This window comes from Lactuca saligna, chromosome 3 (assembly GCF_052625555.1).
Source record: "Lactuca saligna cultivar CGN05327 chromosome 3, ASM5262555v1, whole genome shotgun sequence".
NCBI lineage: Eukaryota > Viridiplantae > Streptophyta > Magnoliopsida > Asterales > Asteraceae > Lactuca > Lactuca saligna.
In genome coordinates this window covers 229,768,152-229,780,618 of record NC_136419.1, presented here as the reverse complement: position 1 = coordinate 229,780,618, position 12,467 = coordinate 229,768,152, and positions in this window count along the sequence as shown.

Sequence of the window (12,467 nt, the reverse complement as noted above, 5' to 3'; positions counted from 1 at the left end):
TGATCTTCCCTAAGGTCGAATGACTCCAACACTCCATCCTTTTGGAGTTGGGCTATGCGCTTCTTGTTGACATGTCCAAGACGATAATGCCACAAGGATGCTCTATCCATACTATTGGAAGAATCCATGCACAAGACATCATTTCCTAGGTTATCTACAATCATAACAGTTTCATAAATTCCATTACATGGCATTGCTTCAAAATATAAGATACCAATTAGATAAGCATAAATAGAACCATTCTCATTATTAAAAGAAAATCTAAATCCTTGTCTAAACAAACCATGAAACGAAATGATGTTTCTTGCCATTTATGGCGAGTAGCAACAATTATCCAAATCTAAACATAATCCATTACTAAGTACTAAAGAATACACTCCAATCTTGGTCACAGGTGACGATCTTCTGTTCCCCATGATTAGATTTATTCTTCCATGCTCCACATCCCTATTTCTTCTTAGTCCCTGCAATTCAGAACAAATGTGATAACCACATCCGGTATCGAGGACCCAAGAAATAACATGAGATGAATCATTAGATTTAATTGTGTAAATACCTGTGAAAGATGGCTTGATCTTTCCTTCCTTGATAGCTATTTTGTGGCAATGGTGGCACTCTGCCTCCTTTGGGTTAGAGTTGGACTTAGCGGGATCAACTTTGGTCCCACTAGAAGAGGAACCATCTCGGGACTTTCCCTTGTGGTGGCTCTTAGACGGAGCCTTCCTCTTCTTGCCCCTTCCTTGCCCAATTGCGAAAACAGGAGCAACGGGTGGATTAGGAGTTGGTGCAACAGACTTGTCCTTGAGGCTGCTCTCAGCAACCCTTAGGAGACCTTGGAGTTTACTTAGGGTGACCTCTTCCTTGTTCATGTGGTAGGTCATCCTAAATTGGTTGTAACACGGAGGCAAGGAATGAAGTACCATGTCGAAAGCCAAATCTTCCCCAAAGTCAACATTCAACTTGCAAAGACGATCGACATACCTTTGCATCTTTTGCAAGTGTATAGTTAGAGATTCTCCATGTCCTATTTTAGCAGAGATCATGTTAGCGAAGATCTCGTAACGCTCCTGCCTCGCGTTTTGATGATATCTCTCCAATAAGTCTTGATGCATTTCGTACGGATACATGTCCTCGTAAGACTTTTGGAATTCGGAGTTCATAGTGGCTATCATGATGCAATGAAGCTTCTTTGCATCACCCTCATCAGTTTCAAAAGCGGTGATTTCAGCCGGAGTAGTGATTTCTGGATTGATCTTCTCGAGCTTTTCGTCGAGGACATACTCCTTGTACTCGTAGCGAGTAATCGTGCGAATGTATCTTATCCATTCGCTAAAGTTCGTTCCATCGAAAGTCACCTTTTAGCAAAGGTTCATCAATGTGAATGAACTAGCAGCAGCGTTGTTCGTGTTCGACATCTATAAATAGAAAGGACAAAGATTGATTAGAATTTGAATCCCTAATTATCACCCAATAAGAAAAATTAGGGCTAGGATCCAACAACATTATTTACATATTAGAAAAGGGATGCCGTAATCCAACATGCAAACAATTTGAAGGTAAGTGAATGACGATTCACTAATTCTCCACCATGATTACATTACCTTTCAGCTTTAAACACATTGAGAATTCCTATGTTTCGATGAGATTCATTGAACTTTTCAATGGCATGTTTAAATCTTGATATGCCCTTCTCGTTTGTGACTGGGATGCCGAGGATCACAAAGTGGGTGTGAATAACCATGCAAATCTACATAGTGCCTTTATTGTAACAATCACCTATTCGATGTGCCGGTAAACCACACACGCTCCACCGAACTATGATAAACAATGAATCACCCTTTGCCACCTATGCCTTGAACAAATTAGTGTGCCGGTAAACCACACACGCTCCACTAACTTCTTAGCAAGGGTGCAAAGTGTAATTTCATGGGATTGCATCAATTCACTTTCCCTAAAGTAACTAGGATTGGGAATTTTTTGAAAAACATGTGGTTACTTTGTATTTAATATTATACTTTTAACGAGGAGATGGAGTTGCCCTATCCTACCCGTTCGGCTAATGACCCTCCACCGATCAAGCAAGCGGTGGGTGTGAGAGTACACCCATTAAGCGCCATTTTATAGGCAGCAACCTTATACCCACCTTATAGACCGGCTTCGTGAATGAGGCCTACTAACAGTAAGACTAGCAATTTAATTATATATATATATATATATATATATATATATATATATATATATATATATATATATATATATATATATATAGGGAAAAGATCAAATGAGAACACCTAAAATGTTGAGAACACGAGAACAAGTATATTCATTTCTGATTCCATGTATTCATTTGTAGAGAAATGATAAATTTTTAAGCATAATCAACATGAATATGCTTTTTCTCTTCAATTGAAATTAAATGCGTAAAAGTTTATCATTTCTCCACAAATGAATACATGGAATCGCAAATGAATATACTTTGTTCTCGCGTTCTCAACCTTTTTTGTGTTCTCATTTGATCCTACTCCAATATATATATATATATATATATATATATATATATATATATATATATATATATATATATATAAGCTTGTAATCATATAGAGTATAGGGTAGAATTTTAAACTTGTAAAATTCTAGGGTTTGAAATTTAGATTGTCCAAATTAAACTTTTAATCACAAAACTAAATTTAAAAACTTGAGGATTAGTTTTAACCTTTTCAAAACACAAGGGATCAAATAACAAATAATTTAAATTAACCATTTAATTTCATAATTATCCATATTTGATGATTCTTGCCAAACAATTTACCAATTTAATTAAAATAATTAATCAATTATCACATAAGGAAATTATTATTCAATTAATTGGTAATTATCTTTAATTAGGTCAAGGATATACTCAAATATATGTTAAAATCGGATTTATATTGACCCATTAAGATAAAGGCAAGTTTCCATAAGATAAACAACAAGAAATCCCGAAACTAGGTTCTCCTGACGCTCGAACTCGCCGAGTACCACAATGGACTCGCCGAGTTGAGGCCTACTCGCTGAGTCCACTATGGAACTCACCGAGTTCATCAGGCAGATGGACAAAATTCGAATTTTGCAAACAACAATCAAGCAACCAATGCATCAGCTCAATAGAAACCAATCAAGTCTCTGATACCACTGTTGGGTTTTAGCCATAAGAACATTCCTATGAGCACATACAAACCCTAATGCATGGATCTAGGTTTCTCTAATTAAACATGGAATATATCCAATACTTTGATTGATAGATCTAGTATAATAACATAAGAAATCAGATCTAAATGAGTACCTTGAATTACTTGCTTGAATCTTCTTGTCCTTGGAGCTTAGAGTCATAAATGTCACTCCTCTAATGTCTTACAAACACTAACTAGCAAGAGGATGATTTGAGAGAGATGGAAGAGGAATGAAAAATCGGCCAGGGCTCCTCCAATACTAAGGGTGCCAATTTCCTCAACCCTATGGCTGTATTTATACTAGTGAGCCTCCTAGGGTTTCACCCTTAAAACCCTAATTGGATAACTTAAGCTCTAAGCAATCCGATCTCCTTATGATAAGCCTTTGGACAATTTGTAGGTTTATCCAAACCCTAAAATCCCTCCACTCCTATCCCTAAGGAATCACTGCTCAAAATACAACTATCATACAATTGACAGTTTATACCCCTTTATTCAATTAATCTCTTTAAGTCACCAAATTAATTCCTAATTAATTTCTGACTTATATTAATCAAATAACAATATTATTATTCCTTATATTATCCTCATAATATATTAATAATATTTCTTCTCTCATTATAAATCATCCTGTCAAGTTGTTATGGTGAAGGCAACCCAAAAGGACCATACTCAATCGGGTCAAGTACTTACCAAATATAGTTGCACCCTTAGACACTATTCCAACAGATACAAGGTTCTAGGTAAGATGTAAATTGTAATTGGTTCATAAAAACTTACAACCATGAACATAAATGCCTCCAGACAAGAAAAGTTAGATCTGCAACAGCAAAGTTTATCTCTAAGCAGATAATGGACTAGATTGAATCCAAACCAACAATCCCAGCCAGAGCTCTTCAAGTATAACTTCAAAAGGATTATCAAGTTGGGTTCTCTATTCACAAGGTATTCAGGGCCAAATGTACTGCAAAAAAACTTGTCCAGGGTGATTACAAAAAACAATATGATGTTCTTAGAGATTACATCCTGGAGTTGCAGTCTATTAATCCAGAAACCACTGTAAAGTTAGAGTTTGATTCAGAACCCAACCTAAGTGCTACCTCAAGAAGGTTCAAAAGGATGTATGTGTGTTTGGGTGGAATGAAGAAGGGATTTAGAGCTTGCCTGAGGGATTTTCTCGGTTTTGATGAGGTATTTATGAAGGGCCCTTTCCCATGACAAATTTTAACTGCAGTTGGGGTAGACTCCAACAATGGAATATACCCCGTAGCTTATGCCATTGTTGTGACTGAGAACACTGACAGTTGGAAGTGGTTTCTAGAATTTATTGCAGATGATTTGGACCTATATGCAAACTCAAACTTCACATATATAAGTGAGAGACAAAAGGTTTGTAATTTGCTGTTTATATTTAACATATTTGGATGTACTATATTAACTATGTTTTAATTCCTTTACAGGGATTGCATGCTGCCATTTCTCAGTTGTTCCCATGTGCTGAGAACAGGTTTTGTCTCAGGCATATACATGACAATATGAGAAAAACATGGAGAACTAATGAGTACAAAGAACACTTGTGGAATTGTGCTACAGCTACAACAGTACTAGAGTTCAATCATAGGATGCAACAATTCAGCTCATATGATATAGAAGCATATAATTGGTTGAAGCAGATCCCCCCACAACACTGGGCAAGAATCCACTTCACAGTTATATGTTTGATCCTTTTGTGTTGGTATATGTTTGATCCTTTTGTGTTATTATATGTTTGATCCTGACATTATTGTGGTGTTTTTAGGTAGAGCAGTTTCAGATATGCTTCTGAATAATCTTTGTGAAGTTTTTAATAGCAAATTGATTGAGGGAAGGGACAAGCCACTGATAACCTGCTTGGAGTACATTGGGGAGTATATGATGAAAAGAATATTCAATGTCATAAAGGTGCAAAAGAAGTGTGTTGGTCCACTAACCCCATCTGCAACAAAGATCATGGAGAAGAATGTGAATTGGGCATCTCAGTACACAGTTAGGTGGAATGGGTCAGATAAATACCAAGTGCAAGGGCCATGGCAGGATCAACATGTTGTTGACATGGTTGAAAGAGTATGCAGTTGTAGGAAGTGGGAATTAACAGGACTCCCTTGTAAGCATGTCATTGCAGTCCTAAATGACAAAGCAGATAATGGTGCGGAAGTTGGAGAGCTGCACACTTATGCCCACAGGGTATACTGACTAGAAACATGGAAAGCAGCTTATGTGTACAGGGTAGAGCCTATTAAAGGTCGAGCAATGTGGCCTATAAGTGAATGCCCAATTAAAATCACCCTTCCTCTACACGAAAATCAGCCTGGAAGGCCCAAGAAAAAGAGGAGGCAATCTGCGGATGAAAAAAGCCAGAAGAAAGGATACAATGTTGCTAGTGGTAGTGGGAGTCAAAGCCATATTGCAAGTGGGAGTGGAAAGCTTACAAGAAATTTTACACAAGTAACTTGCAGCAAGTGTAAAATTAAAGGGCACAATGCTAGAACTTGCAAAGGCGAAGGGGGTAAGTGATTGGATTTCAAGGGATTTTGATGTATGTAGGGGTATAAGTGTCTTTTTGGGATAATGTTATGTTTATGTGTATTGTATGTGTAGTACTTTATGTGTTTTGGGGTTTAAGCATTTTCGATGTTATTTTTGGTACTTGATAGTGTACCCCTGTGATGTATGGGAACAATTTACACTGGATTTTATGTAATGGCTTATGTTATGTTTAATGTCTTGATGTTATTCTCATGTATAACTTTTTGTTGTAGAACTTGACCAATATAACCTTTTCAACAAAACATACAATTGTCATTCATAATGTGTAAACCAGAAACTAAATAAATTGATCAATATGCCCTTTTAAATAAAACATACATTTGTCAATTATAATGTGTAAACCACATACAAAATAAATTGACCAATATGCCCTTTTCAACAAAACATACAATTATCATTCATAATGTGTAAACCACAAACTAAATAAATTGATCAATATGCCCTTTTAAACAAAACATACATTTGTCAATTATAATGTGTAAACCACATACAAAATAAATTGACCAATATGCCATTTTTGATAATACATACAATTGTCATTCATAATGTGCTTACCACAAACTAAATAAATTGATCAATATGCCCTTTTAAACAAAACATACATTTGTCATTGATAATGTGTAAACCACATACAAAATAAATTGACCAATATGCCCTTTTCAACAAAACCACAAACAAAATAAATTGGTCAAAATGTACATACCAAATATAATTACCACCGAAAACATGTCTTACATTGCTTACATTTTAACCACAAAAGACTACCACAAAGTATTGCCAAAAAGATTACATTGCTTAAACAAGATACTACCAAAAACATTAAAACACTACCCAAACCATTACACTTCAATATACTGCTTAGAAACAACCCAAAACATTACAGTTAGAAACCACCCAAACCATTACACTTCAATCTACTTCTTATAAACCAGAACAAACACGAACAACACCCAACTGCATAAGAGGTAACACTTGAGTCTTGTGTTTTGTGACTTTAATTTGTTGATTGACCTCAGCAGACCAGGTATAATAGTTTTTGAACGTTCATAAATTGGACCATCAAACCACCCAATAAATCAACATTTGGATCCCTTCAAAATTTAAGAAACAAAAGAAGATCGTAACATGTAATGGGAGATTTATGCTGAAATCCAAAAAAAAAACATTTGCGTACCTCAGTAGGGTATCCCCAGAAGCATCTACCTGATTTTTATCAGTCCATGCTGTGCGAACTATGGCCATTTACCACAAAAACAAAGCACCATTTTTTATTTTGATTTCTTGAAGAAATCGATTGCAGAGTTGAAGAAGACCAAAATGAGAACGACAACAAAGAAGAGGGATTGGGATTCGTTCTTATCGCTCTCCTTTATTAATATAAAATAAGGGGTATAAATAGGGAATGACCAAAATACCCCTGATTTCACTAGTCAAACATAACTTAACAGAGGGAAATAGACGGAAGTTAACCCATTGGACCAAATATGCAAGAAAACGAAAACTTTGGACTTGTGGTGCTAGCCAAAACTTTTTTGGACCAAAGTGGTAATTTTGTGTAAACCACAAGGACCATTTGTGTAGTTTTGACAAAGCTATTTATTTACCTGTTTTACTGAATTCCTGAGAAATACAAGTAGTTTTAAAAGAGTAGATCAGCATTGAAGCTGGTGAGTTCATAAGTATTTAGTAACAATGTTTGTATGAAATAGAATGAAATGGTTTGTACATATTTGAATGTTCCTAGAAAATCCCATATTTTCTACTATAGTAGATGGTAGTTTAATTGTTCCAAAACTTGTAATGCAATAGTGCTTTTCATGCCTAAAACAATAGATTTATGTATATATCGCTAAGGCATTTGAAAAACCCCATAAATCAATGTGTTTTTAATACTCCATGTGAGTCTTATAACCATGCTATTTGACCAGGATGTCTATAACAACGTTCTTCAAGCGTTGGAAAGTTATGACGTTTGTCACCCCAGGCCTGTCGGCCTAGCTGTAGCTTAGGTGTGGGATAGTCAATCCCATATAGATCTATACACAAGTATCACGCTCCCCCCTAGAAGGGATTTTGGTATATAATACAGGACTTAAAATGCATACTCGAAAGTACCTGAATTGTCTCACAAAACTTAGTATAAAATGGATGTATGTATGAAAATGTCCATTTGTTCTTGTGTATGAAAATATCTATTTGATATAGTGTTTCTAGTATGTAAATGTTCATGATTTTCTCATAAACTATACCTATTATAACTCCTCAAAGTGTGTGTTTCATTCGTACAGTAAACCCTAGTGGAATGCTCACTTGTTATTTAAAGTATAATAGTTATAGTGACATAAGTGATCACATATACTTAAAGTATAAATAAAGTGTTTGATTCATGCATATATATATATATATATATATATATATATATATATATATATATATATATATATATATATATATATATAAACATATTTTATTTTCAAAAGACAAGATGTTATCAAGAATATATATTGCATACGAAAGTTCCAATGTAGTAGTTATGAATCACATATGATTTACTTGATAAAAAGAGTGTATAGTAAAACTTTATGTTACACATGATAAGAACCGTGTGTTTACTTGTATTCCCCCCCCCCCCTAAAAGTGTATAAAAATCATTGATAAAACATGTGAAAGTGTAGTTTGTAGGGGTATGAACTCACTATATAGATTGAAGAAGGTGAGACGAAACCGAGCAAAACTTTGACTCGAGAAAACGGATTTTCTAGGGATTCTCGGGAATCTTGGGAGCGTAAACTTCCTTCAGGCTCGGGTATGAAAGCCGGGGCTTCGAGATATTTCTTGCACGTAAAATGGAATAAAAACGCAAGAGAAAGAGAGGAATTGAGCAATTTTACCTGGAACCCTCACATCCCTTTTATAGGGGCTGAAGACCCATGCTACGCTGGGCGTACGGGGTTACGCTGGGCGTACGTGTATGTTATGCATGACCGCATCCTCGTCTGCCGGAGCTCGGATGGGACGAGACGTAGAGGCGTAGAGAGGCGACGTGGACGTTCCGAGGCCTAGCACCTGAGTACGCTGGGCGTAACTCGGATCGGTTCGGTGACTCGTCCTTCGGATAATACCGGATTTTGAATTAAATTTATATTTTAATTATTTAGTAAACTTCAAAAATTCATATATATGTTTCATACGAACTCCATTTTCGACGTTCTTTATATCCACGCGTAGGTGAGACTACGCTCTACAACTTTCGTTTAGACTCCGTTGGCAAATTTTGAAATTATTTTTATTATTTATTTTTAAAAGGTTGGGGCAGGAAAAGTCCGTTAGAAATCCATAACTTCTTTATCCGATGTCTGTTTTCGCCAGACTTTGTACCTTTGAAATACCATTGTCGAGACCTTCGATTCTCATTTAGGTCGTTCCGGTCAAAAGTCGCTCGATCTCTGTTTCGAGTTTTTAGCTGTCTCCCGCTATACTGAACTTCAAAAATTTATAACTTCCTCATACAAGGTCAGATTTGGGCGTTTTTATGTATGTTCTTGGTTTAATGATAACTACGACTTTTATTTAAATACCTAAGGCTAATAAGTATTTTATTGAAATTTTCTCATTTTGCATTTAGCCATAATGACGGTTTTTGTTGTCCATATTTGGTTGGTCATAACTTCTTCGTTATAACTTGGTTTTCAGTGTTATTTATATTTCTGAAAATCTTGACATGATAACTATCATTTTTGGTAACCCAATAGAGACTTTTGTGCATTTTATTTTCGATGTTAATTTCATTATTTCAAAAGTGGTTACAATACTTGACTTTTTAGGTCATTACATAGAGTCGAAATATTGGGTTGTCACACTATATGTCAAGAAGTCAGTGGGAGTCTTAAAGATCTTAAAAAAATTTAAGGACTAATCAAGAATAAAGCTATTGTTAATCACTAGCACACAACTTGAGGTTTATAACCTATTGTTTTGTTATACTTGTATGCCATTCAAGTTAAAGTTGACTATGCATGTGTGTTCTATGAGTTCTCGATTGTTTGCATAGGGAAAAACACCTTGGTCAGTGAAAGTTCATTGATCAGTCAGACTGATCTACTAAACAACTTGGAAGACATGGTAGGCCCTTGTGCTGCCAAGTGGCAAGAAATTAACATTGAGTATCTTCAGTCCATATGAGGTAGATTTTTTCACTAACCTTGTCTTATGATTATGGTTATGACAAATTCACAGGGATAGGAACACATACACCGAAAAATCTAAGTGTCATAAGGTTTCTCTCCAATTCATCAAAATGATTGTGAGGAAATGCTTTCACTAAGTAGAGTTTAAGGAGATAGAATTTGTTATATTTGCATTCTCAAATTCAATTTTAAATACGACATCCCGCTTCATAGTTCGGATTGCGAGAAATCACAAAAGGTCTAAACATTAAGAACTTATTGCTGTAAGTTTTGAAATAGTTTAGACACATATGTGAGCTATCTAAGGAAAGGTTTCTGACTTTGAGAAGCTTAGATAAAGGCTTATCAAAGCATCTCGTATTAGAAATCTGAACTTTGGTAAGAAAGTCAATAAGTATTGATTTCTAGAAGTCCAATTGATTTAGATACATTTCAAAGCTAGTGGGAGCATAAATGTTATGCCACTAAGATAATAATTATTATGCTAGTGGCAGCATAATTATTATGGTAAGTGTTGCGAGTTAGCAATGTTAATTATAGAAAAGAAAGTTTTCAATTCGCAAAGTTGTAGAGTTTGAAGAAGTTGCTTTGTTATAATTAAGGGAGTGAAAATTCTACTTCATTTTTCAATTCTAAAAGCTTAGTTTGAGTTTTCTAATCAAATTTAGTCAAGACATATATGAATGCTATGTTGAAAAGACTCGACATGAATAAATTCTATCTATGGAAATGTTAATTGCATTCTCAAAATTCGATTATGATTACGACATCCCCCTTCATAAGTCAAATTTTGAGAACATGGCAAATAAAAATATTATAACAAAAGACTAATCAAGTATCATGTCTTTATGTTAGACATTATGAGTCATGTCCTACATGCTTCGGATATAGGGTTGATTGCATATGGTATAATATTCATGTGTTCTAATTTTCCATATGCCTAGGTCATTAAGAGGGAAAAGGGACTAGAACTAAATATGACTAAAGTGGTTAAACAACTGTTAATGAGAATCTAAGGTTCGCTAAGGATTTGTTGCTTATGGATAGTTGGAAGTATTGTGATGAATGGACCATATTGATATAATTTTGAATAGATAGGATTCTATTAAGAATAGATAGTTATATGGCAATTATGGAAAAGATTAGATAATCGGAGTTGGATATCAAGAATCTGTGTGTAAGGTAGAAACCTTTATGCAAGAAGGATGTTCAAAGGAATGTACTTTGAATGTTGCCATAACATCAATGTACCTATGTCGCATATTTCTCGGACCACCAATAAAATTTGCTGGTAGAATGACTCTCTTTCCAATAGACGAAGCATTTGTTTCCCCACTTGCCATTGCGTCCACCACCCCTTGAAGGGATTCTTGCCGTAACTCCTGTTGTTGTGTTCTATAGAAAGCTAATATTTGTGTCTCTAATTTAACATAGTTGTCAACAATATATTGTTGTAACCAACGACCAAAAAGTAATAAGCAAGATTTATCATGTCTGCGTATCTGAAGCTTATAGGCATAATATTCCCTTATCGAAACACATTTTGAAGTCTCTACATTGCGTCCCAAAACTATGACAACAGAAAAATACAATAAGTAAAAATAAAACAAAGAAACACAATATGAGAAAAAGGTATTTTCATACCACTCTCTTCCGTATCTTGTAATTTATCAACATTTGTAGCATCCGAGGGTGATATGAGTGTTTCTGCCTCAGAACTAACTTTTCCTCCATTCATCCTTTGGGAAGCAGCTTTTTTTGGAATATGCTGATGCCAACCAAGTTCTCCAAATGGAAATATTAAAGGATATTATAACAGATCATAGTAGCCATAATAATATTGAACAGTTCTGGACTGATCACTATGTGTTTTCACTTCAATGTTCCTTTGACCTTGTTCCCCATTCTCTTCGCCTTCAACCCAAAGACCAGCTACTCGTGAAACATCTGGTTTGTTATACACTTGTTGATCTTGTCCGGGGATAGTCTTAAGCTTGTATTCAGCAAAACATGGAACATCTCTTAAATTGCTGAAAAACCGTGCATAAGGATTTTGCTGCAGATAGGCCATACATATTGCAATTAACTCTTTAGATAACCGTGGAGAAGACATAAATCAATTTTCTATTTCATTTTAAGTGTCATGAAAATATAGCTAAATATTTTTGGCACTTTTCTCATCAGGTTGTAAATCATTGAGAAAATGATAGACCTGACCCTGTACTCTGAAAGTATATATACCCATATTTCTTTTTGACAGATCATTGTCGGCCCTAACACCAAATGAAGTAAATGCAAAATGATTATTATATGATCTAATATACATCCTAAAAGATTTTTCAAGGTCAGACGTATAAGTCAACAAATCCTGCATCATAGAGGGGAGTTCATTACTTGATAAAATGATTCGCCCTTCTAAACAACAAAAGTTCGATGTTTCTGAATAAAATTTCACGGCACCACAATAAGAGCAACATAAAAC